Source organism: Lemur catta, chromosome 24 (assembly GCF_020740605.2).
Source record: "Lemur catta isolate mLemCat1 chromosome 24, mLemCat1.pri, whole genome shotgun sequence".
Classification (NCBI taxonomy): Eukaryota; Metazoa; Chordata; class Mammalia; order Primates; family Lemuridae; genus Lemur; species Lemur catta.
In genome coordinates this window covers 3,922,471-3,949,360 of record NC_059151.1, presented here as the reverse complement: position 1 = coordinate 3,949,360, position 26,890 = coordinate 3,922,471, and the positions used below count along the sequence as shown (strand labels likewise).

The 26,890-nt window shown below is 36.9% G+C and overlaps 1 protein-coding gene across 12 annotated transcripts in view; it reads left to right on the top strand.

Moving 5' to 3' along the window:
* The window catches only part of MAPK10 (mitogen-activated protein kinase 10), a 263,304-nt gene that overhangs the window by 142,837 nt on the left and 93,577 nt on the right, over positions 1–26,890 (top strand). The window contains exons 3-4 of one of the 12 annotated variants that reach the window (XM_045536764.1): positions 12,609–12,683; positions 13,078–13,280. The exons of 10 other annotated variants lie outside the window; for them this stretch is intronic. The gene's annotated coding sequence lies outside the window, so the exon portion shown is untranslated. The remainder of the gene's footprint in view (positions 1–12,608; positions 12,684–13,077; positions 13,281–26,890) is intronic. One more of the 12 variants, XM_045536765.1, reaches the window with a different exon arrangement.

Here is a 26,890-nt window from a genome sequence, read left to right as displayed (position 1 = left end):
TAAAAATACTCCTATGAATCAATAATAAAAAGACAAACCAGGTGAAGAAATTGGGCAAAAGACTTGAACAGATATTTCACAAAAGAAGATATAGACAAGATCAATATACACTTAAAAAGAAGTCAACATTATTAGTTATCATAGAAATGCAAATTAAAACCACAGGGAAATAGCATACCATGCCCACTAGAATGTCTACAAGTAAAAAACTGACCATACCAAATGTTGGTGATGATGTGGAGCAACTGGAGCTCTCATATATTGCCCCTGGGAGGATAAAATGGTATAACCACTTTGGAAAGCAGTTTGGTAGTTTATTATTAAATTAACATATACCTAATTTTGCCTCAATAATTTCACTCCTAAATATTTATTACCCAAGAGAAATGAAAGTCTATTTTCACAAAAAGATTTGCCCATAAATGTTCATAGCAGCTTTATTCATAATTGTCTCAAACTGGAAATAACCCAAAATTTGAAAAACAAGTGAATGGATAAACAAACTGTGCCATCTTCATTCTCAGATATACTACCTATTAATAAAAAAGAATCAACTATTTTTGCAATTTGCAGCATGCATGAATCTGGAAAACATCATTCTGAGAAAAATCAGACAGGCACAAAAGAATACTTGTGGCATGATTCCATTTTATAAAGTGCAAGGATAGGTAAAGCTTATCCATGATGATACAACTCAGAATGGGGGCAGCTTATGGGGTATGAGGATGATCTAGAAGGGACATTTGGGAACTTTCTGGGATGGTAGAGATGTTCGATATTTTTATTGTGGTGGTGGTTACAGGGCGTATGTGTGTATCTGAAATCAAGACTTCAGGTCTGTGCATTTTACTTTCTGTCAATTTTACCTGAATTAAAATTCTTAATTATTATAGTGTATCCTAAACAGTACAAGAAAATGGGAGTAAGTTAGAATAGCATTTTTGTCTTAAGGACAGAGTTATGCAGAAGACATTTGATTTAACTTCTGCTGTTTTATTAGGATGAGTTGATTAAGTAAACCTTTGAGATTTCTTAGTACTTAGCTTCCCCTCCCCCTTAATTTTATGTATTTTACAACTACCTGGATTCTAGAAATTTTTATTGTTGCTTCTATATTCTTCTACACACAAAATTCTAGTTACACTAGGCTATGACAATACTCTGCCTTCTTAAAATTTTGATTGAGATTGCAAAATTTATAACAGCATTCTTCATATTTAGAAATAGTACTCATTTTTGCTCATTTTTCGCTTTCTTTCACTTGTTTCTTATTTCAGGCAGAGTAACTAAAAATTACCTCCTAAGAGATATACTGAAATGTTTAGGATCATTAAGTCAAACTAATCTCTTCATATCATGTGTCACAATGCTGAGCAACTTTTGAACTGTAAGATCCAAAATTTCTAGTTTGAATTAGAATATAGTAGAATTTTGCATTCAATTTTTTTGCCTAAATGGATGCTATGATAAATTAAACAGTGTTAATGTTTTTATAATACTTCTAATTTTTGGAAAAAGTAGTTTTAAGGTATTTTATCATAATGTTTTTATTTTTCCTTATTTAAAATTGAAAACTTTCTAGGTAGGTATAGTATCTTCAAAATACTTTTCAGAATCTGTGGACTGTAATATGCAATTTAATAGAAAAACAGTCTCAGGGATAACATATCTTACTTTAAAAAATAAACATTTTGAATTGTTAAATTTAGGCCTGCTCTCTGTACAAATATCTTTCAATCAGAATTTTCTTATTAAATATATTTATTACTATTATACAGGAACCTTGCTATTAATATTACATTTCCTTAAGGACTGACATCAAATATTGAATTTCATGTCATGGTGGCTTATATTAGGATGAGGTTTAATTGCTTTCTTATAACCTGTAATTTGTTACCTAGGAATTTATTGTTAAGTGGACTGAGTTTGGGTTTGGCTAAGCAGGTGGGAGCAGAGTGATGCAGTATTTGAAGTGGAAGTGCTCTCCAAATGGGAGTAGACAAAGGGAGGAAAAAAAGAATGTGAATTAATAAATGGAGGGGGCTGAGTAGCGGTGAGAGACTAGGTATAAAGACGCAGGGCTTTGAGGGCTGAGACAAGATGTGCAGACTCTACGTGCTTGTAGCACACAAGCACTTTCTGAATTGAATTATTAAGACCTAGGAAGTCAGAGAAAGAACTTAAGGAGTGTGGTAAGGTAGTCATGGTGATAAAAAGGGAAGATTTTAGAAGATGCAATTTGAATTAACTGGAAGAAGAGATCTGAAACAGTCTAGTGAAGAGAATTTTAAATTTCTAAAAATGACAGGAACCAAAAACATTAAGGAGTATAGGCATATGTCGTAATGACAGGGCAATGTACTCACTCTACAGCCTAATAGCTCACTCTCATAGACTAGTGGGTTCTAATAATTTATATAGTTTGTGTTTAGGAAGTGTGGAGAGAAACACAGAGAGTATCACTTTGCATGCAATCATTTTTTTACTTATCTTTTTATCTCATAGTATAGGTACTTGTTACTTTCACCTTTGTATACCCTCAGTGTTTTGAATACAGAAAGGTGAATTTTAACCATCAAAAATGTTGGTAGACATGAAGTCAGCCAGCAAATGATTACTGAATATGTAGTACTGGGCACTATTCTAAACACTGGGACCATAAATGGAGAACAACACAGAATAGCCACTTTCCTTAAGAAGTTTATATTTTACTGCTAATGAGAGAGTGGAGGAGACAGACCATTCATTAATTCACTGATTCATTCATTCATTCACATACTGATATATGCTATGAAGCAATTAAAAATGGGACAATATATGAGAAAGTGACAGGACTGGGCCAGTAACTTTAGTTAGAACTGTTGGGGAAGGCCTCTGGGAGGCTATGATACTTCAGTTAAGACTTGGTTGGGGAGAAGGCAGCCACGTGAAGATCTGGGAAAAGCATTTCGAGATGAAGTAGCATCAGCTGCAAATGAACAGAGGCGGAGATGAGCTTTGCATGTTCAGGAGAGAAAGAAGGACAGTGTGATTGGAGCACAGTGAGTAAGTGGCAGAGGATGGAGGGGCATGAGACCTGGGAGGCAGTGAGGGATCATGAATGCTGAGCCTGTGGGCTGAGGTGAAGAATTTAGATTTTATTCCAGCTGCAGTGAGAAGCCGGGGAGACAGGAAGTGACATGCCTGTGCAGGGTATGGGAGGAAGACAGGAACCAAGGATCGCAGGTAAGTTTTCCATTTGAGAAACTTGAGGGATAGTGGAGCTATTTAAAGAAATGACAAAAGTTAGGCGAAGTGAGAAATTTGTGTGTATGTGTGTGTGCGTGTACACACATGCACATGTATGTGGCAATAGTTCCATGTTGGCCGTGTTATTTCTCCAATGAATGAATTTCAATAAAAATTTCCTGAGCACATCCCGTGTTCTAGCCACTGGCCTAGATGCTGGAAAGACACACACAAAAAGAAACTAGAAAGACTTGCCTACATAGAGTTTACACTGTAATATACAGAGAGAGACAAACAGTAAATAAATAAATACATACTTCAGTTTGTTAGGTGTGGATCGTGGCTGTGGATAAATGTCAAAACAGAAGGGGGATGGAGAGCGCTGCAGGTGGAGGTAGGTTTGCTGTTTGTTTTTAGTCGGATCATGGAAGGCTGTTTTAATAAGGTGACATTTGACCAGAGGCTTGAAGGAAGTGAGGGCGGCCATCCACGTGGGTATCTAGGACAAAGAGTTCCAGACAGAGACAAAAGCAAGTGCAAACACCATGAAGCAGGCACGTGTTTGGCTTCTGGAGGAACAGCAAGGAGAGGAGTGTGAATGAACCAGGGATGGGGAGAAAGGCAGCAGGTGAGACCAGGAGAGGCAGGAACCTGGTGATTTAGGAAGCAAGACAAAGCCCCTACCATTTGAGGGCACCGTAAGCAGTTCATAGATAGAACTGCATAAATAGAGCACACAAATACCTCTGTTTGTGGATCCAGATGTCAATTACAGCAAGGTGAGGAATAATTTGAGGATACAGGTGGAGGAGTTTGCTGATGAAAGACTTTGAGTTCCAGAGGGCAAAGTAGAAAGATTTTGGAGAATGGAGACAGATAAGGGGATGTTCAGGGCAGCATGGGGCCCTCCCTGACAGAATGGATGATTTGGGGGGTTTGGACTTCTAATAGTGACAGAGGGGAGTGGAAAGTACTGGCACCATACGATTGGTCCTGCAGGTCTCAAAGCAAGTAGTTCAAGACCTCCGGGTGACTGATCTCTGCCTTCAGGGGAAGAAGTGGCTCATGCAGACAATGAAAGAAGCCTTGGGGCAGCTGGGGATGCTGGTTAGGAGGAAAAGGATAAGATGGGAATAAGTACGTTATTTATGTGGTTTTTGATTCAGAGGCTGTGTTAGCATTTTTCTTTTGGCTATCTACGTAAATACTGAAGGAGGAGTTTTTCCAGAAGCAAACTGAAACACTTGTGGGACATCTATCTAAAATAGTAACTTCTTTGAGCCTTTCTGTTCAGGACAGGATTTATTTTGTAGCCATTAATTCATTCCAAATGATTGCATACATTTGCATTTGAATGACACACCTGTTAATTAGTTTCATCTAATCAGTCAGCATAGAACCTTTGGCTGGAGACCAAAATGATCCAAATAGCTTGGTTCCTCAAGTAGATCTGAACTCTGATTTAAAAGAAAATACATAAATACATACCCGTACCACCAAAGATGTATTTGATCAGCGTTGAAATAAAAAATGCTATATTTTGGCAGATAAACATTATATAACATTAATATTATATAACATACTACTTATTATGCTGTTATACTTTTAATACTTTTCACTGTCTAGGCCTGGTTGTATAGATATAAATTTAGTGATTAATTCAAAACTCAAGAGAGTTAAGTAAAATTTCAGAGTTAGAAACATAAGCTTCTCAAAATCTTAGTTCATTTATGATTCACCAAAAATATTATTAATACACACCAGCCAAAAATCAAATAAGTGTCATATAAGTTTCTGTTACTTATTTTTATATAATTTGAATGGATATTTGTAGGATATGTACCAATGGCTACTATAATTGACTTGGAATAATAGAGGAAGTAGGAAATATCTCTTTGGCTTTGAGGATGCTAGTTAACTTCTGTTTCCAGATGTCTCTGACATCACCAGCCTATTTGTACAAAGGGGAACAAATTATAACACTCAAATGTTTGTCATTATTGCTAGTTACGCCTCTGTTTTGCATGTATTAACCCTTAAAACCTCACAGCAATGCTGTGAGGTAGGGACTATTATTACTTCCATTTGACAGATGAGGAAAGTGAAATATTGATTGTTAAGTAACTTGCTGTGTGCCAAGGTCATACAGCTATTAAGTAGTAGGCCAGCATTTGAAAGTAGAGACTGACTCCAGAGCCCCAAACTTACTGGCTGTGCCGGATTATTTCACATATCATGGGAACTCTCAGTAGCTGACCTGCTGAAACTGGACCTCTTCCTCTATTTACCAAATAGCCGTCTCTTCCCCCGGTGTTTCTTACACCTAGTGAGCATTTCACAGAAATCCCAAAAAGTTCTTCACATGCTCTCGTGAATTTATCTGCCAAACCAGTGCACCCCATTTCTGCCTATTCTCCCTTTTCTGTTCCGCCTTTCCCTTACCCATATCTCAGTTCATGAAGCAGCCCTGTTGTTAGGTGTGACAACGCTGACGTGTGTGTTAAAGGTGGAGTCCCTTGCCGCTCAGAAAGCCATTAGTCGTCCAGGTCAGAGCGGCCTGGGAATCATTTAGAGGGTAATGGATGAACCCTGACTCAACACTGGGTGGCATGCTGTCACCTTGACACCGGAGCAGCACTGCTGGTGGACAGCATTTCAAGAAAAACCTCTTGAAATTAGTTTCTGCGCTTCTGCCGCTATTGCAGCTCTCAATTTGTGCTCCACGTATCCTAAAGGGTGGAAGGGGAGCATGCGCATTCGCCCATTCTTTACATCTTCCTTCCGTGCCCATGGACCAGAAACAAAGCAAACTGGAATGAAAAACGCTTTCCTTTCTTTGTCACCAAGACCAGTGCATTTCAAGTTATATAAATGAATACTCAAAGAGGTCACTCACCAGTCCCACAGCCTGGCAGGCCACCTTGGGGTTTAATAGTGACATTGAATCCATATTCTTTGCAACAGCATTTTCTTAAAGGCTGTTGGGCAAAGAAGTGCTTCTGAGCAGGCTCAGAATCCCATATGAATTCCAGGGCCATCAAAAACCAGAAGGGGACATATTTTAGCAGAAAGAAACATATCAATGGATTCTATTTAAATATTGAAGAGATGGGTGCAAGATTAGCCTTAGGAACAAATGTGAATTCCATAATGTTTGTCTTCAGGGTTCCCAACGATCCAGTTTCTTCCTTGGTGTAGTCCTTTATTAGAATCAGGAAAAAATAAAAGCAAATCTAACTGTAAATTTAATAACTTTGTGTGTTTTAAACTTATTTGTAGTTACGAGATGTCAGGCTTCTTTCTTTATTATCAAAGGAGCTTCAGATATCATTGAGGGGGACTAGAAAGAAAGGAAGACGATTTAAAAAGTCCTTTCTGGCATCCTTAAAAAATCGCAACTCACAACCTACCAGCTATTCAGCCTATCAGGGTGATTCAGTTAGTGGGGTTATTTAAAGATTTTTCTAATGTATGCCAAGAAGCTAAACAGAAGTATCATGTCTCTTCTTGTTCCTGGGTGGTGTGAAATTCATTTGCCTCGGAAAGTTTTTTCACTCTGTGAATGTTTGTGCTTTGAAAGACCATATTCTTAATTTGGAATGGCAACGGTGCCAGATATCTTGGCAACTGTACAAAAAACTGGCTTTAATGGTAAAGGAAAGTCATAATATGCTGCACTGATAGGGGACAGAAAGGAATTAGTATGGCATTTTCTTGTTTTCAAAATTAAACACGTTTTATTACAATCAAGAAATAAAAGTCTCAAACATATAACTTTTCTGCTCTTTATATCTGTAGCTCAAAACAATAAAATAAAATTGAAACAATAAAATATTTACTTTTTTCTTTAAGCACCAATCATACCCAATAACTGTGATCATTTGCTTTTTCAACTGTACTTTTTGGATTAGAGTTAATATTGGGGATTAATAAAAATGCTAACTTATTGGTCGTATATAGTTGAGGATATATTCATGCCAGTGTCTTATATCTTCTACCTTTTCTTATTTAAAATGGCACAGTAAGTAAAGACATTTGAAATAAAGGCAGAGGAATTGAGATAGCATGGCCAGTCACCGAATGCAACCCTTAAAAATGGAATGTAATACACAAAGTTTCAGATACCTGATAATATATATTTGAAAAATGTGATATTAGTTTACCTATGATGTGGTTATTGGCTCAGAAATAAACTTAGGTACTTACTAAATAAATTGAAATATTTGCTCTGTTTGATATATATAACTTATTTTTACGAAGGTCTGAAAAAGATTTTTTTCCTCCAATTTTAACGGAACTGTCTCAGAATAAGCAAAATAGAAACATAATGTTGGTAATTTTGGCCATTTTCAAAACAGGCGCATTTAAGGAATGGAAACTTTTATAAAACAACTTTATAGCTGTAATTTCCTCATTGTAGCTATAATTCTGTAGGTTTTGACTGTGGGCAATTAACATAAGTAGGCCAATTTTAGTTAAAGGTATACTTTCACTATTCTCCGGAGAGGATGAGCAAGCTACTGACACGTTCGTGCACCGTGGGGAAAGCACTGGCTCAGTCAAGTGCGAGACGAGCTGATTGAAGACAAAAGCCACTGACAATGTTGTTACATACGAAATATAATAAAGATTACTTGGGGAAATGGGGAATATCTTGATTCTAGTGTGCTTGAGGTTCCTAAATATAGAAATTTTGTCTGGTGCCTGTAAATGCTTCATTCAGTAATACTGTACCTGTCTGACAGTTGCTCTCCTCCTTTTCCATCATTTGTCTGCTCCATTTCTTCTTCTTCTTCTTTTTTTTTTTTTTTTGCATTCTCTTACATCTTTTTTATTGAATAATTATAGTTTAAGTATTAAACACATGCCAGAGACTTTTGGTACTGTGAATAAATATGTAAAATATATTCTCCATCCTTAAAGAACCTATATTCTATTGGGGAGAAAATTTAGACAGAGAGATATATAAGAAGAGACAAGCACTGTTTCTAAAGCTCAAGGCAGTGCTAGATTACGTAGAAAGCAGATTTTAGTTTATGTTTCAGGACTTGGCAAAGCAGCGGAAACTCTCCCAACCCACCCCCCAGAAAAAGGAAATTTGATTTTGATATACTTTTCTGGAATTTGACAATCAGAAAAAAATAAGAAAAATCTTGATTTTTAAAAATATTCAATATAGATGTTAAATTTGACATTCAAATAAGATTGTAGCTTGAATTAGATGTATAGGGAGGTCTCCAAAGTCCCCTGCCTGGCCCTGCTTAAGAGCAGACTGAATGGAAAATGCATTATCAGGACAGCATATATGCCTTGGGAAAGGAATGACACTCTTCCACTTGAGCATGTCTTCCTCTGACCCAGTACCCTATTTTGAAAGGTCATGGTGCACTGAGAAGGAAGAGTAAGAGTCAGAAAGAATGAGAGATGTCACACGCAGCGATAACCTTCATATCAAATTCCATTCGTGCTCTTCATTCATTGACTCCAGGAAATACATTTTTAGAAAACTCTTTACAGTACATAGAGCAAGTGTGTTTATTTTGGAACCCACAGTGAACTGCTGTCAGTAAACTGGAAGAGGGCAATAATCCTAGACAAAACCTCCGTTTCCCTACTCTTCGCCCACCCCACCCTCTATCCTACCCAGGCCTCCATTTTTGTATTTTCTTTCTTTTTTTTTTTTTTAGTTGAAAAGAAAATAAACATGATCATAGCAAGTGTTTTGGTATTTCTGAGAATATTTACAAAGAGCAACAATTTGTTTTAAGCCTTTTAGAAAAGGTGTTTTATTTAACATTGAGAATGGAGATTGCAGTCTTTCCTCAATGATTTTAAGAATCAGCATCTTTTTGGCTTCTAATGTGGGGACAGCCACCTTTTGTGACGGACAATTCCTTCACTTCTCTGGGTTGCTCCCTGAAGTTTTATTTCAGGGAGAAAATTATTGGCCAATTGGTTTAAAACAACAGTTTAACTGCATGATTGAGCTCACTTCTTCCCAGCTATGATTTCAACAGTTACAACATTGGCCACAGAGGAAAAGTAATAGACGTCTCCTACAGTCGATCCGTCATGTCTCCTGGCTGTGCTGTGGCTCATGACCACTGGTGAAATTAATCAGTTTGTCTCTTTGAGAACATGTTTCCTTGACAGTCGTACATTGTTAAGGCCCCGGGAAGCATTGTCCATGGCTTGTTTACAGCAATGGCTAAATTTCCAGAAACTGTGTGATTCAGTTTTTTCTTCTTTCTTTGCCACTTTCTCCATTCCACAATAAAGAAATTTAAAGAGTCAGGGAATGCTAGATGACTCTTCTATGAAATTGAGATATAATGTAATTAAGTTTTCAGAGATACCTTGATTTCTCACTCCAAAGTTGGGTAAATGTTGCCTCTTTCGGAATTTTTTTCACATGAAAGTTCTTTAGACTTTCAGTCAATATTAATAGCAGGAGAAGCATAGTTCAACAGAAATAAGAGCTATTTTTTGTGTTATATTTAACTTGAGGTTGTAGAATCTCCCTCTGTTAATGTTGTTTAAAATAGAATAGATCTATCTGTCTGGGATGTCTTAAGACCTCTGAATGGGTACTTAACATGACCACAAATATAGTACAAGGGTCAATTGGAAATCAGCCACTTGCATCCATGATTGCTGGAGAGAAATGTTCACTTCAAACCCCCCTGTAGCCCAAAACAAGCAGATTTATCTCATCAATGGTCATGGCTCCTTGGATGTGTTAAACTCCCTTCAAACATTTGTGAAGATCAGCATTTCAGGGAGTTTCACTGGATTATTTACTATGAAAAGACCTTAAAATATCAAAATTAGTCTATCTTCCTGCTTTTGGGCAAAGGCAAATTACGAGACATAGTCATCAGATATTATTTCTAGATGCTCTATGTTTGGGCATTTGTGTCCCTCCTCACTTCCTGTGATTTCCTCCCTTTTAGACATGTGGCTTTTTGTAGTTCAGTTGCTTAGCATTTTTGTTTAACATTCTCATTATGGTTCTATCAAATGCAGGCTACACAGTTAAGAATGAGGTTTGTTTAGGCATCATTCTACAGTCGTGAGGTTTTGGGGGTTTGCTCCCTTAGGTATATAAACATCTTCATTGCAGTTGTCATTAGGGTGCCCACCTAGCCTAGAAATCTATCTTCAAACTATTTGAAAGGACTGTTTAATATGGGATTCAGTACAATAAAAATTAGTTGACCATTTATTGGCAATGGTCAGACCCACTCTGTGTACCAAAAAACTCTATCTCATGTACTGGTCAGTCACTGCAGCCTGCATGCACAGGCAGACCTGGTTCTGACAGACCCCAAGTTACTTCCAAACCCTTTTCTCTCCTGCCTTCTTCCACTATAGGGGCTGGAAAGTTTTTTAAAAAATTCTCTTTCTGGCCTCCTTTTCTGAAAGAGATGGCATGGTTCTACCCAAGTGGATGTCTGCTAAGAAAATTTCACTTTCCAAATTAACAGGGACTATTTGGTGGGCACAGGTCCACCCCTACTTGTTTTAGCAGCTAACAATGATGTGATGCCCAAAGTTGCAGCCACTGTCTTATGATGACAAAGGAACCTGCACAGGAGAATCACAGAGACACTGGCCTTACATAACTGAGCTACTAAATCAATGCCAGCGGCCGCCCACCTCCAGATGTCTTTTGAAGTAATAAAAATAAACTCCTATTTATTTTAGCTACTGTTAGGTTTTGTTATATGTATCTGAATGCATATAGAGTGTGTGTGTGTGTGTGTGTGTGTGTGCATAAAATTCTGGTTTTAGCCATCAGTTTCTCTTTACTAGCGAATTGATAGAAGCCAGAGGTTGAAATGGCCAAGGAAGTTTTCTTGGGTCTATTTAGATTTCTTTTCCTTTGTTACTTTGTTTGCTGACTAAGATTAATTTCATATTCACCTGTGCTAAATTCTACTTTTTTGAAACTGTTTCAGAGCCTTCTAAGTCTTTCTGAATTCGTGCAAAATTTAGATTTCCAATGGTGTCTTTGTGGAAAGCACTTCTAGGCTCTTACCATTACAATGCTGAGATTTATGGTTCATTCTCCTTTGAAATATTTAGTAAGATTACAATTTATCAGCCTTTTTTCTAGAAATAAAGGCATCACTGCTCATTGGGCTTTCCAATCCATTTCTCTATGCCTCTTTCTACGAGGTTGAAATTTTCAGGTTGGCCCTGCATTATGGTAAAGGGAGAGCTTATGTCCCAATTCTCAATTTAGGTGTGTAAGAAGAGTTGCTTGGTAGAGTTTGACCTGAGAAAGTTTCTTCTTTGATGGAGTCATAAGGTCTATGAAACTTCCTCTGTGATAAAAAAACAAAACAACCTTTTCTAGTTGTAAACATTTGAGATTTTATATTTAATTATTTCACGTCCACTTAGCTCTAGGCTGCGTCCTCATAAAATTCCCAGTCATTGAATATGCCTATGGTAGGTGCTCAGTAAAGGAATATTGTTTAAATGTTGAATGATGAATTGAGATTTAAAAAAGAAACTTTACTGAGTTCTCTTGTTAAGTTTTCTGGACTCTCTGTGTTAGAATATAGTTTGTTTCTAATATAAGGTTGTGAACTGGCTTTACAGGAAGATGTTAACAATTTAACATTTTAATTTAAATAACCAGCAATTTTCAAATAATACCTCAAAACTGATTGTGAAAGACAGGCTTAGAAAAATTAGAGAAATAACAATGTAGCACTGAGAAATTATATGATTATCAAGAAAGTAACCACAGGGTTTCACACATATCAGGATCTCATAAATATCATATGGGATTAAGTATATTTCTCGAGATTTTAGTCATCAGTCTTAGATGGAGAAATAGAGAAGCCAAATAAACACAGCATTGACTTGTTATTGATCTCTGTCAACCCAACAGAGGATAATGATGGCTGAGGTGAAGAAAAGTGTGAATTTACTTGATGTATGAGAACAACAACAGCAACAACAACAAAAATCTTTGAGGGTGGCCAGGCCGGGCATCCTAGAACTTGTCTCTTTTTTAAATTTTCTGAAGCACATCAACGCTTGGAACCTTCCACCATTCCCAAACATTCCCAGCACTATCATAGTTCCATGCTGCTGGCCATGTTTTTCTCGCTGCCTAGCATGCCTTTTCTCTACTGTAAAACTTCTAGTCATTCTTTGAGACACAAATAAAATGTCACCTCTTCTATGAAGCATTCAGAAAGTCCTCCAAAGCATCTTAGAAATTCCATTTTCTCTATCTTCAGAATACCTACACAACACACACACACACACATATACAATCACATATACATGGTCTTTATATGTTATAGCACCATCATATGTTATGGTAATTTGTTGATTTGTATGTCTTTCTCCCTTCCTAGACTTTAACTCTATGAGGGTCGGGGCTGTGATGTATTTATCTCACTAAATCAGAACCTACCAGTGCCTGAGATGGAGTAAGTGCTCAATAAATCTTTGTCAAATGATCGAGTCTCTTGGAAAGGCAATGGCTCAGCAGTAAAGATTCAATGAGTGTTAACATAAATGTTGTATTACAACAGGTCTCTAGATCAGGGTAGAGGGAAAATATGGGTTAGACCGAACAATGATTATTAATGATTTAGGATTTGTAAATAGGGTGCTTAATTATACAGTATTTGTCAGGATGCTTTTAAGTATAAGAAAGAGACACCCTGGGGCAAGTTGGCTTAAACAATAAGGGAATTTGTTATCCTACACAGAAGAAAATACAGAGACAGAGCAGGCTGAGGGTGCAGTAAAATAGGAGCTCCAGTTTCTTAATGCTTCTTTTGTCTCTTCCCTCATCCTCCATGTGGCCTTTGACCTCAGACTGGCTTCCTTCAGGACGGCAGATTGGGTGACTGTCAGCAGAGTTGGCAGTAACATGCATCTTCGTTCCATGTAGCTGAAACTGGAGCAAAACTCACCTCCCTCTAAGGAATAAACATTCTTACCTATAGTCTGACTGGTCCAACTCAGCTTGTACACTACCCTGGAGCATCATGGGGTCAAGGAATACTGCTTAATGATTGGTAAGGTGGTTGGGATGATCTTGACTGGCTTACTGATCAAGAGACCCTCTCCAAGTTTTAGGAGATTAACTTCTACCTCAGTATAGGAAGAATGGAATGGTTAAGAGATTCTGGTACCCCACTACCTGCCTTCAGATCCCACCTCTTCTATTTCCCTGCTCTGTGCATTTAGGAAAGGCAACTCTCAGCTTCCTCATTTTTAAAGGGGTTGATAACAGTACTACCTCATAAGGTTACTGCAAAGTTTAAGTGTAAACTTTTGAGAACACACGGTAATCACTATTGAAGTGTTAATTCTCACTTTTTAATTATTTAACCAAAATTTGATAGATTCTAAGTAAGCAAACAAAAGTGTTCATTACATAAGTTTTTGCTTTGTTTAACAACTTGACTTTTAGGGTTTATCCGGTTTATTTTTGAATGCTTATCACTATGCGATGATGAGTTTCAAATTTTAAATGGAAGGATAACAGAGTAGAAAAGCATATGATTAACTATTAATCATGTCTGGAAATTAAGAAACAATACCCATGTATTCTAAGAGTGTGTGTTCTGCCAAACTGATAGCCATATAAACCAATTACAGACAAAATACCAAGAAAATAATTTAGACTAATATATTTTAGGAATTAATTAGATTCTTAAACATCTACTTTACCCTTTCATTTTGCATATAAGAAAATTGGACCACAAGGAATTAAGTGGACTTGCCAAAAATTGTATAGAACTGGTTTTAGAAGCAATGGTTATGAACTTCACTGGCATATTGTTTTACGGGCCCATATAACATTCCCCTTGAAGGGTAGACTCAAACACCTAAATAATTAAAGATAGAGATGTGTTCTCTTTATTAAGAATTGGCACTTGTGCTAGTGTGTTTTCTGTAATTTGTAGCAAAGAACCATGTACACAGTTGGACTTAGCAAATCAATGTCTTTAAAACACTTGACTATAAGCTGTATAAAAAGCTCTTACGATTAGTATCACGACATGTATACAGGATTAAAAGAGACAGGCTACTGAATATGACTTATTTAAATCATATTTTTCTAGAACTTGGTTGCAAATACTAGCTCAAATTTTTAGATGTATGAAATGGCATAGAATGTGAAGTAGATTTCCTGGAGACAACTATATTGATGTTTATAAAGAGTAGAAAAAAATGCATATCTAGACTACATATTGGATAAAATTTCCAGATGTTAGATATTACAAAGTGCAACAGAAAAAATATTATGTCAATGCTGAAGGATGGGGTGGGGGGCACTCTAGAGCTTTCCATATTTCACAGTAGAGTTAAAAAGAAAATTTATCAGACTCAAAGGGATCACATGATACAATTCAAACTGGAAAAGGCAAAGACACTTAATAAGAAGCTCAGCCCTGATTATCCCAAATAAAGCTGCCTTTTAAATTGGTTGCTAACATTTTATTGCCTTACCAACATGTCTTCTAGGAATCACAAAATGCACATACACACTTTGTGTGACACTTTATAGACCCTTCCTAATGTTCACTGGAAGCATCATAAGCCACTTTACAATTCCTGCAGGACCCTGTTTTTATTAGGGCAGCTTCTGAGCTGGCAGTTCAGTTATTCATGCTGCAGAATGCTATTAAGAACTACTGTGAACTGAAACACTAAACGGCCCTTTGTTTGATACATAATTAAATAGAGACATAAGATCAAGTAAGTGTTAATGAGCAATAATATATTTTCAAATCTATTTTAGAAATTGCAGGCATCTCAAATGCAAGAAGCTTTACCTTTCGTATATTTGCTATTGCATAGGTTTTGCACAATTCAGCTCATTCTGTGGTTTCATGTTATTGTTAATTAAAAATCATCTTGTGTGAATGTTATAATTCTACAAATTAGTAAGAGGTACAAAGTGGTCAACGTTTTTTTTCCAGGTTTTTTTTTTTTTTTTAAGTCTCTAAGCACTTTGCTTCTCTTTTTCATACAGACTTTCTCACTCCTCCCATTTTATGCTTCTTTAGTTGTAACCTAAGAAATCTGGCCTGCTTGGAAAACACCACGCTCTCTTAAGGAAAGGCTGCCAAGCACTTGCTAGTCACCACCGGGTTAACCATCAAAGATGCCCTATCGAGAGGCAGGGAGGCTGATGCCTGGGAAGAAGCACACTAGCTGAGACAAACCCATTCGGCTGAGTGTTTGTGGCAGTCAGTCAGAGAGTTTATATAATACTTTTCACCAGCATGTTTTTAAACTAGCTCTTCCACACACTATAACTTCCAATTATTTCTGTAACTAGGCCACATATAGTCATCATTTATTCCGATTTCACGGAGTAATTAGACTATGTAGATGGATTTCTACGTAACCCAAACTAGATAAATGTATGTTTTTGTTCCTTGGGTCTTCGTGTTTGGTTCATTGTCCATGTTTTACTCTGGGCAAAGATTTCTGCAGTTTCTGTGATGCCAAGAACTCAGAAGATTGCAGCCTAAGCCTGGCTTTTCTATTTCTGACTTAGGACCCTGGGCAAGACATTTAACCTCTTTGGATCTCATCTTTAAATGGAAATTATAACAACTGTTTCACCTATTTACGATATAAGGGCTTATATTGCCTGAAAACTCGTAGAACACCAAGAAGATCTTTGGGACTTGTGGACAGCCTCCCTTTCGACCCTGTGTGGACAGCCAGGCAGCCTTCACACTGAAAGAGCCGTCCACAGCCTCCACATAGCCATGCCTTTCCTCAGGCTCTTGCCTTTGCCTCTAAAGTTTTATTACCAAACGGCAAAGCATGTAAAAGTTAATAAAAATTAAACAGAAGAGGAAGGGAGCACATATCACATGTTTCATTAGGTATTCCCTGATATATATATTTCTAAGGGACCTAGAAGAGTAAGGTAGTGGCTTGATTGAGCTCAGTGTTTGAATATAGTTTACAGATACATAAAGAATAGATTCTGTAATGTATTTATGAAAAAATGTTTTCATGTCCCAAGGAAATTTTTACCTGGTAATACCTTCATCTGCATAGAATCTAAGCAAACTTAACTGGTAATTTTTGCTCATGTTTGTAGTGTACACCAGGCATCAGCAAATTTTAGACCATGGGTCAAATTTGGTCACTAGCTGTTTCTGTGAATAAAAAGTTTTATTGGAATACAGCCCATGCTTATTTGTTAATGTGTTGTCTGTGGCTCTTTTTCTGCTATAGTAGCAGAGTCAATTAGTTGTGGCAGAAACTGGACGGCACTCAAAGTCTAAAATACTTATTATGTGACACTTTATAGACAAAGTTTTGCGACCCCTGGTATAGACAAAATCTCAGTTATAACAAACTCATCTATATTTTTCTGTAACATAAGGGCACTTGATTTATATATCCTAATGCCTGGGGTTCTGAATCTCTAAGAACAGGGCTGGCTCCAGGGCACTTGGCCTAATGCTCTACTATTGCCCTCTTGAAATGATAACTGTTGAAAAAGGGCCCGGATTTTCATTTTGCCTCAGGCCCCACACGTTAGGTAGCTGGTTCTGTCTAAGAACACACGTTCTCACAACGTTTAGAGATCGAGGTTTTCCCTAATCCCCATGTGAGGAAAAAATGAATTAGTATCCCCATAATTACACTTCTCCATAGGTTACCAGATTTGGCAAATAAAAATACAGGATGCCCAATTAAATGTGAATTTCAAATAAACAACGAATAATTTTTTAGTATAAGTGTGCTCCAAATATTGTATGTATTTTGTCTGGCAAAAGCTCTTTAGGGGCAACAATAAAGTATGGACCATAAATATCGGCAGTGTAATTACAGGACATACTGTAAAAATTATTTTAATAACCAGGGTAATTCATTAGACTATTAAAAATCCCCTTGAATTTTGGCTTTCCTGTTAGCATTGGTTTTGGTTGAAGATTCTAAAGCCAATTAATATTTTTCTGATGAGATGTTCAAATGAAACTAAAATTGTGATTTTTCTTCCACGTGCCTTTTCTAGTTACCTCAGGTCTAAATTTTTAGACCACTTTTCCCAGAGCTGTTAAACTGCCATTCCTAACTGAGCAGATAAAAAATGTCATTAATAAAACAGAAAGCAGACTGAGCAAGTATTTAAAAGTGCAGAGACTTTATAATTGCCAATAAAACTAGGTGATAAAAATGTGGACTAGATGTCATTTTATATATTTTGGGATTAAAATCATTGAAGTAGTAATATTTTGCTGAAACTTAAATTACCTGAAAATAAAGGTGAATAGATCAAGCATGGTTTTAAGGAAATAATTTATAAATTAGTTGTATACTAAAGAAAATTAATAAGGTGAACTTGTACAAGTACAGTTTCCTTAGTACAGAGGTATATTACTTTTTATGTATTTAGGAAGTATTAGGTTGATGAATAATATAGATCAATAATTCCAATTATTTATCCTCATGATTTCTCACATGTACTCTCACATGTAAGCAGACTATTCACAAAAATGCAGTTTTGAAGATGTTTCCTTGTGAGTTAACAAGTAAAGACCATTGTTAATTACTATTTTGTATGAATTTTGCTAAAGTTAACTATAAAGAAACACCTGCTGACTTACAATTTGAGGGAATCTATTCTTCCCATTTCCAAACCATGATGTGAATGGGCGCTGACATGTGGGAAGAATAGATATTTGTATGTTTGCAATGTGTGTTCTAAATAAATAGGATTGGATATTTAAATTAGCGTATTTGTGAATTTAATAGCATTAAGATTACCACCAAGTGAAAATCTCAAAATTCCCCCCAAAAATGTATTTCTGAGGGTAAAATTAGTAGAGATGGTCTATTTTAAAAATTGGTAGCAAATAGCAGATTATCAGGATATGTATATGTACTTCACAATCTTTTGAACATTCCTTGGTGAGACAGATGCCAAACTTCTCTTTCTGTGTTACATGCTACTTTTATTGGTATAATTTAAAGTCATATGGTAATTAATATACTGTCAGTTCACACACTTATTTCTCATTTAAAAATGGAATTAATGACCTTCAAAAAGAAACACAGTACTCAGTGGGAAATACATTTTATAATCAAACTGTATAAATTTAGCTTTTCTGTAATCACTTAAAGAGAAAAACTGGGAATTGCTTTGTTCTAAATCATAACTGGTTACTTTCAGTTCTGACAATTCAGAAGCATTCTATGAACATGTCATTTTGATTTTAATTTGAAAGGTATATTATGGATATGGTTTTTCATAAAACAAAATCCTAGATAGTTGCATTTCTCATCTTACAGAGTCCAAAATAAGAGAGTTCCTACATATTTAATATTTTAAATCATGCTCACAATTAAAAACCAGTTGTTTTCCTGAATTTTTAGTGATTCATTAGGAATGTTAATTTTCTTCATAACACAGACTATATCAGTTTATGCTGCTATAAAATGAATAGCTTTAGGTAGTGATAGAAACTGGAAAAAAGAAAGTCTGGATTCTTATATGGTTATAAGTTATTTCTGTGTGATTGAAACTTGGTAAGCATTTACTAATATAATAAGGCTTCCCTTTTCAGGTGGGGGCATGAGGTAGATTCATCTTAATGACCTCACACACATATTGCTGCCATATGATCTTTTCACAATAGTTATCCCATTATTATATTATAACTAAATTTCAGCTCATTAAAATATTTTAATGGTGTAAAACTGAAGTATTTGGGAATGTCGGCAGTAAAATGTTTTAATGGTGCATGATTGTTGTATTAAAGAGTGTGGGATTGTAAAGAAATTAAACTTCACATGGATCATGGAATGTGACTTTGCTCTTCCCATCGGGATTTAGCCAGGATCTTTATGTTTAAACTTATCAAAAGTTCAACGGGGTGTTGATGGGCAACCTTTAGTTACCTCGCAAACTCATAATGGAGGTTGAAAATTTCAAAATACGGAGTATTTGTTTAAATTTTTGATTTTGCTTTCTCTGAAAGACAGTGAATTTAGAGGCCTTGTAGAACTATTATTGAACATTGCTGTTTTGAAGTGTGCATAGTCTTGTATTTAATAAAATTAGTGTAGTTGAATATGTATGTAAACTGTATTCTGTAGTCATTGTTGCTCTTGGAGTCAAACTAAGACAAACTAAGACAGAAACCATAGCTTACCTGAGAATCTGTCTTCATTCATTCAACAAATATTTAATGTCTACTATGTGCCTGATACCGTGTAAGGTCCTGAGGGAATAAACATGAATAAGAGATATTCCCTTCCTAAAGAAGTTCATTGTACAGTGGGTAGCAGACATTTATAATTGTATGGTAAAAAGGCTGATAGAAACACGCCTATGATATCTTCGGAGCACCCTGGAGTGGCAGTTTGCTACTCTAGATCTATTAATAGCAGGAGGGCTCTGACAAGGCTTCTGAGATGAATTTATATCTTAACTGAGTCTTAAAATATAAAAGTAAGTTAAAAAGTTAGAAGTATACTGGAGAAAGATTGCAGGTAGAGGAAATTGCATGAGGAAAGGGGAAAAGAGAAAGAACATGGTATTGTGGGATACTAGATTTATTGCATTTTCTGTGTTTCTGAGACTCTGGCATTTAGGACCTTGACCCTGGAGAGGCTGCCACTCCCAGGGCTAGTGAATTGCTCGAGATAGCAAATGACTTGCCTGTGAGCACACGTTTCATGGATGTAAAAACCAACCAATCCAGAACCCACGCCCCCAACCATTTCCTTTATCAAACTCTTACACACCAAGACAATATTCTCCATACTCTAAATCAACCCAAGGCCGGGTACCAGACAACTAAGGACAGTTTTTATAGCCCAGAGCACTACAAAATTATTCAAACTGTTCAAAGCTTACTCAGCATACCCACCTTGCCCCACCCATTGCCTCCTGATAAAAGGCCAATAAAGCTTGGGACATGCTCTCTCCCCTCACCTCCTGACTGACTCTGGTGCTTCCCCACCTGGCTCTGCATGGCATGCCATGCCTCCTGTTTCCAAGGATCTGTGAGTATGAACTTCTTCCTTTATGAAAATCATTTTCATGTGTATGTATCTTTTTTTTTTTTTTGAGACAGAGTCTCACTCTGTTGCCCAGGCTAGAGTGCCGTGGTGTCAGCCTAGCTCACATCAACCTCAAACTCCTGAGCTCAAGTGATCTTCCTGCCTCGGCCTCCCAGAGTGCTAGGATTACAGGCGTGAGCCACCGTGCCCGGCCTACATGTTTTATCATAACTGATTAAAACAAATCCCAGGTATAGTCTTAGAATAGACATCATAAACAATTTAGGGTTATTAAAACAAAGTGCAAGGTAAGAATAGGAAAAAGGTAGGGCCAGAGGGGCAGGCAGGGATCAGATTGTGCAGGACCGAGAAACTTATGTAAGGTGAGCAGATCCACATCAATGTTGTTTCATGGGTTTTTTGGTCCCTGTGTGAGTAATGCCATTCTTGGAGTATCTCTCTTTTTTAGTTTGGTTATACATAATTCCCAAGGCTAGTCTAAATGTCTTTTAGGACAGATCCTATCTTGTAATTGATGTTGCTGACAGATGGGAAAAGAGTTTTAGGCACCTGAGAATAATACCATCTATATGTCTTTTTTCAAATCATTTTTTATATTCTGAAAGATATTTACGGTTTTGTCACCACCAGGAAAACAAATATGTGGGCAGCAGTGTGAGAGAGCCCCTTCTTATCTCAGTTCATCAGGGACTCTGTGTTACCATGACTGACAAGACATATTGTGACATTCACAATATGTTATTATTGGACATAAAACCATGTTTTTTAAAAAAATCAGGGAAGGCAATCCATTAAATCCAATGAAGATATGTTGCCAGATGGAGCCAGGGAAATTGGATTTGCAATGCCTTGGGAGTATATACATTTCTCCCATGGAGCACCTATAATCATTTGAAATGATATTGGAAATTGAGAGACAGCTGTATCATACTCTCCAGGAATTCACTGTCGCTATGGAAATGGCCTTCAGACCTACTTGTAATATAGAACACTGAAGTCGTCCATGTATTGTCCTAACATGGACTATAAATTAAATTCGAGGCACCTCTGTCATTTCTTATTTTCTAGAACTGCCTTTAAAATTCTTGAGGAGAAATTAAGGTGATAACTTTCTCCTGGAGTTTTACATTGTTGGGTAGCTCATTCAGAAACTGATTGAAGTAATATGCAATTCAAAGTATTGAATTAAAAACCCTTAAAGGGAAAATATTTTCAAGGTTTGATGCTCTTTACTATACTAGCTTGTGTCCTATAAAGGAATTTCAAAGTATCTTAAAACTCTGGTATAATGTACTGTGATCCTGGCCACTGAAACTAATAATGTTTTAACCTGCCACCAATAACATGCTAAGTTTTTCTTCTATTTTTTATGTGCTCCATTTTATTTGGCATCATCTAAGGACTTTAAAATGCACTGTGATCTTGAAATACAACTTTCCACTGAAAGTCTGGCTCTAAATGGGGAGTAAACATAGGCTACTTCGACACCCAAGTGATAGTTCAGAAGCTTGCCTCTTAGTTGTCATGTGAACCTCTTGCAGACTTAGATTTATTTTCCATAAAATCATGCCTGCCAAGCTCATTTCAGTGAGGAACAAGTGTGTGAGTACATGCTGAAAGCCAAAAGTCCCTGTGTAATGAAAAATATTTTTAGCTTTTTAAAAACGAAATTCCATATTTAATTAGTGTGATGCCACTTGCATTATCCTATATGTTGTCATAATCAAAGCAATTTTCTTAATCTATTCTCGGAGAACTCTACTCTTAGACGTCTCTATCTCTACTTTCTCTTTCTTAATGTATAAGCATATGTATGTCTATGTCAATGTTTGTATCTATATCTATATTTATATTTACATATCTATCAGGAAAGATATTTTTGGAAACATTTACAGAAAATGTGTAGGAGAGAAACTTAATAACTAAGCTTGTATCAGTGGGCACTAACAATACACTGCTTTCTGGAAATACTCCCTATTTTATATATGACTAGGTAAATAGTATGTCAATATTTTATTAATAACTTTTAAGTATAAAAATTTTAAAACAAGAATAAGTGATATATTCACTCTCTCTTATTGCTTTACTGACAAAATATGAAAAATGTGTTGGGGAGTCCCCAAGACCACCGCCATGTTTGGTGACTTCCTAGTAGGGCCTGCAGGACTCAAAACATAGTCATACTCACAGCTATGATTTATTACAGTGAAAGGATACAAAGCAAATTAGCAAATAGAGAAGGCCCAGGGATGCAAGGACAGTTCGACATATGCAAATCAATCAAGGTGATATATCATATCAACAGAACAGAGGACAAAACCCATATGGTCACTTCATTTGATACTGAAAAAGCATTTGATAAAATTCAACATCCCTTCATGATAAAAACTCTCAAAAAACTGGGTATAGAAGGATTTTACCTCAACACGACAAAAGCCGTTTATGACAGACCCACAGCTAGCATCATACTGAATGGGGAAAACTGAAAGCTTTTCCTCTAAGATTTGGAACAAGACAAGGATGCCCACTTTCACCACTGTTATTCAACATAGTACTGGAAGTTCCAGCTAGAGCAGCGGTCCCCAACCTTTTTGGCACCAGGGACCAGTTTCATGGAAGACAATAATTTTTCCATGCACCGGGGGTGGGGGAAGGTGGAGCTCAGGTGGTGATGCTTGGCCCAGGGGTATATTGGGCTGGTAATGGAAGAATACTTGCAATATTAACTCCTTCCTTAAATAGGCCTTATACCAATCTTTGAAGAGGAAAGTCTATGCAGTTCCATTCTGTCAAGCCAATTGCAGGTGCCAAAGACTTAATTTAATTTTAATTTAGTACTCTTTGTGTCAGAATGTCCATGACTACTTCAGGATATTTCAGAGCAATGGATGCTGTGACTGTGAGTAATTTAGGCAAGGCAATAGTTCTAGTGGTTAAGGCGAGGCCCATCCATTTGCCTCTGTTTTACATTTTGTAACTCCCATACGAGTAAAAAGTGTGCCTTGTTTAAATTTAGTAGTGTTTCCCAGGATAACTGTTCTGTGAGCCGTAGTATTGATTAAGGTCGTGATAGCTCTGCAGTTGGTACATTTCAATGTATGTTCAAGTTAATTCAGAACCTATATTACAGAGGCACAAAAGCCAATCAGTTCCTTTTTCTTTTGTTTGTATAAATTCTTTTAGTAAAATTTGGATTCCCAACTGAACCAAAGTATGGACCTGCCTGTTTCAGTTTTTTGTTTCCATCCCCTGTATCAGTTTTGTTTTTGTTACTGTTCATTACTGCATATACTTTAGCGGGAAGAAGGTCCTTTCTACTCTGCTCATATTTATTAATGTCTTATTTCAGGAAGCCTCAAATCAGCATATTAAGGGTTAGGGACCCTCCGTCATGTCAGTTTTTGCTTTATAGGGTTTAAGGATCCCAGGCATCTGTTGGGTTTAAATTACCACCTTGGTTGTGTCATTGGCCGTGGCGGGGGGATTGGGTGTTTTCCACTATACGCCTGTGAGTCAGGATCTTTGATGGTGACAGGGGTATAGGCAGCAGCAGCAACAAAAGCATTTTGTAGTGCCCTAGTGAGCCATCTGCTTTTAGGAGTGTGCCACGTAGTGACTGTTCTTCCTCCACGTAAGAGACCAACCAGTGGGGCCCGTATGTTGCACGGGATGTCTGCCTTTCTCCTGATCACTCTGTAGAAAGAGACCAACGCCTGGTCGAAACATACACCCAGCAGTCACAAGGCAAGAGCCCCTTCCCTGAGCCTAGTGTCAGTTGTGGCACTCAGCAGATGCAGCACAAAGGCATGCAGCTCAAAGCCCAGGCTGGCCGGCAGGCGACAGCTCCGAGTGCCCTCCAGCAGGCAGCAGAGCCAGTGAGCAAGCCGCAGCAAGAGAAGAAAGAGCCTTGGTGGTGGTAGTCACAGTCTAGATATCCTCTCGCCGCACCAATTATGGTCACCCTGCAGAAGGGAGATGGATCCCCCAAACCCAAAATTAGCTTCAGATGTCAAGACTAATGATGCCATATGCACACCATGAGGGTAGGAAAAGGCTTATTACTCATATAATGAGGCTTTCTGGGGAGAGAAGGGCAGGTTCCTAAGGAGGTAAAAAATGGCTTGAGAAGGCAGGGAAAGGAGACTGGCTTGGGATTTCGTTGTGACTAGGGATGGGGCTAATGAAGGTTTCTGTGTGCAGGGAGCAGGGCTTGTGTGCTTTGAACTTCCTGCCATCGCCAAAGGGGGCGGCATCTGGGCTTTCTTACCAGCTTGCCTGGATGTATTGCGTCCATCTGACCCAGATGTGGAGCAGAAAGGGGAGGACGGGGTAGAGGCTCGAAAACTGTCAGCAGTCGGACATCAAAAGTGGAATTAGACTCTCTGTTACAAGGAGGTGGAAAAGAGCTGCAAGGGTATTTCTGAGTGATCTATTGGGGTGTTGGAGATTTTTTTTCTTTTATAGGAAATGTTGGGTATCTTGTTTTTAAGTAAGTGATCCTTTTACTCGCATGAAAAGCTGTGCTTGTGATAACCTTTGTTGCTCTCGTTTTTTAATCCTCATATTTAATATTAACTGATATAAAGATTTACTATATTGCTGATTTACCAAGTCAGTTAGCATTACAGAACTTAATTCCTATTCTATGAATCTAGTTCAAAATCGTGAATTCTATCCGAATTTTATTGTGTTCTCCTACAGAACTCAGCTAGGAAGTCAGTCAACCAGAATGGGGATGAGTAAATAAGCTTCCAATTTGGGATAGTCATTACAAGCTGTGACTTATCTAGGACCTCACGATGTAATTTGTTCTTTAAAAGGTCAAACGTAAAACTCAACCAGTGGGCCCATTTAGTAAGAGTTCTCATAGGAGTGGTCTCTTTTTCGATTTATGTGAACAAGCTTGTTCAGCTCTGGCCTTGCAGTTTGAATTTGTGGTTTGGCACCATTCTGCTAGAAGTTGCCTTTTGGAATGGTCCTTCTTCTACACCACACTTAATTTATTTTCTAATTTGCCTGTTCTCAACAGAATGTAAATTCGATGGGAGCAGGAATTCTTCTTATGTTTTGTCCGTTGCTATACCTTTGGGACCTAAAACAATGTGATAATAGCTACTAAATACATATTTGTAATTGAGGTCCTAGACAAAAGGTACATTTTACCTCTTTTATAATTAAAATGGTTAATTATAATTTTCATAATTATAACCCTAATTTCAATTTCTGAATTTGGTGTCATGAGGATTGTTTAAATTTAAAGATATATACCAACTAATTAGAAACTGTAAGCTACTAGAAACTTTAGAAGGAATCATAGGTAAAACAATTTGTTAACTTTATAAATGTACACATACTAATTATGTTTTATTTGGTACATTTGGTTTTGAGGATATAAAAATCCAATATGAGCCCAAGAACAAAATGTATATTATTGTCAGTCTTCAGGGGAACTGGATATATAAGATTCGTATTTCAGATTCTCCTTTTTTTGGAAACAGCATGATCTTATGGTTTTTCTTAGTTTTCCGTTTTTCTTATCACTTGCTAGTGCTGTGTAGTGGATAAGAATAAGGTCTATGGATTTAGATTGCCGGGGGTTGAATTCTGATTTTACACAAGTATGTGACTTTGGGCAAGTTCCTTATCCACTCTGTGTCCTTCTCTGTGCAATGTGGCTAGCAGCAGTGTGTGTTTCTAGGGTTGTTGTGGAAATTAAGTAAGATAGTGCCTGCAAGGCATTTATCGTAGTTTTGCTCACATAGGGTAAGCATTTGATGAATTTAGCCATGATTTTTATTGTTTACATGCAGGTGGCTCATCATGGCTTTTCTCTTGCTCTTTGATAGCCTCATTTTCAAACACAACTTACACCTTCATTTAACTTACCAGACTACCAAGAAAGGAACATGACCCAGATCATAGTTTTGAACCAGACTACAGAGGTTATAGCTGTCTGTCCTTGGGTTAGCATAGTCCAGTCAACAGTGATAAAGAGTGGGCTATGGCTGAAATGGTACAAAACATTGCTGTGGGCTCGAGGACCAACATCTCTAGTTTAGTAACATTATATACACAATTAGACATATCTACAAATACATATGTACGTGCACTTTTTGTTTTTAAATACTTGCCTGGATTTGCAGTCAAATAACATGTAATATTAATTAAATCGTTCTATTAGTGGAAATTATTTTATGATCAATCAATGACCAAAATCTATTTATACAGTTGGTTTACCTAAAAAAATTTGTTTGTTTGTATGTTTTATCTCCCCATTTGGGACTATTCAACAAAAATATTTTAAAAATTTAATATTTCAACAAAATATTAATGATTCTTAATAAAGAATTTCAAAATTGAAATAATTAAACAACTAGAGGTTATTTGAAACTTAATTGGAAACATTTTGTTTTATCAAATGAATACATTGACATATAGATTTTAAGAAACAAAAAGCAAAATTGAATAAGAGATTAAATGTGGCTTAAAGTAAGGAGGCTGGGAAAATGTTGGATATGCTTTAGCAAAGCAGGCTAATGTTGTTCTTAAATGTTGAATCTGTGAAGAGATGGATTTCTGGGGAAATTTTACTCTGCATTTTGCAGCTGAACATTTC